This window comes from Sinocyclocheilus rhinocerous, unplaced genomic scaffold, assembly GCF_001515625.1.
Source record: "Sinocyclocheilus rhinocerous isolate Xijiao unplaced genomic scaffold, SAMN03320098_v1.1 scaffold606, whole genome shotgun sequence".
Lineage (NCBI taxonomy): Eukaryota > Metazoa > Chordata > Actinopteri > Cypriniformes > Cyprinidae > Sinocyclocheilus > Sinocyclocheilus rhinocerous.
Window position 1 is genome coordinate 136,277 of NW_015661919.1, and position 1,066 is coordinate 137,342.

Below are 1,066 nucleotides of genomic sequence, written 5' to 3' on the forward strand. Positions count from 1 at the left end.
ACTTACAAAGTTTGGTGTCAATATGTCAAATATTTGCAGAGATACAGCCTCAGATGCAGTTTGGCACTATGCCTAAAATTTGTAGTGGCGCTGTACAAAAACAGTTTCGTTTATCAACACTTAATCCATAAGTTTTTGTCAGCACAGTCTGAAGATCATCTGACTCGATTTTGGTGAAAATCGGACGAACGAGTGGCGAGGAGTTAAAAAAAGTAGGGTTTCAACATAAATCAAAATGGCGGACAGGAAGATCAGGTTACTCTGGCATATTTGGTATCTATGTTGTCGGCATAAGCCAGGGAATATTTTGATATCAGTTTCATTGCAATAGGCTAATGCAGTCAAAAGTTATTAGCATTTTTATTAAAGTAATTATTAATGGTTAATTAATGTTTTATTACTCTTGACCAACAGGTGGCGCTGTTACCAAATTGATGTGGTATGGTCAGTGTGAGGTGACAATGGCACACACAAAGTTTGTTGTCATTATGTCAAAGCTTTGAAGAGATATAGCCTTAGAGTCATTTTGGCACCGTGCCTAAAATTTGTAGCAGCGCTGTACGAAAACGGTTTCGTCTATCGACACGAAATCCATAACATTTTGTCAGCACAGTCTGAAGATGATTTGACTCGATTTTGGTGAAAATCATACCTAGGCTTGAGGAGGAGTTTGAAAAAGTAGGTTTTCAGTATAAATCAAAATGGCCGACAGGCAGTTCGGATTTGCTAAGGGAAAATTGGTATGTCTGTTGTCGGCATAAGCCAATGAATATTTTGAGACCAGTTTCATTGCAATAGGCTAATGCAATCAAAAGTTATTAGCATTTTTGTAAATTACATAATTAATAATACCGTATTGTCCCGAATATAAGACGATATTTTTTTCTTGGAAATACATCTGAAAAAACGCGGTCGTCTTATATTCAGGGTCTAGACTTTGACATGTCAATAATACACCCACAACACTAGGTGGCGCCAAATACGTATATCGACATAACTTTTTGCCAGCTTGGTCTGAAGATGATCCGAGTCAAATTTGGTGAAAATTGGACTAATTGGACTAACG

General features: G+C 37.2%; 1 protein-coding gene across 1 annotated transcript in view; it reads right to left on the reverse strand.

The window, feature by feature from the left end:
• Window positions 1–1,066, reverse strand: part of LOC107726923 (pappalysin-2-like) — a 60,176-nt gene that overhangs the window by 15,239 nt on the left and 43,871 nt on the right. The gene's annotated exons all lie outside the window — the stretch shown is intronic.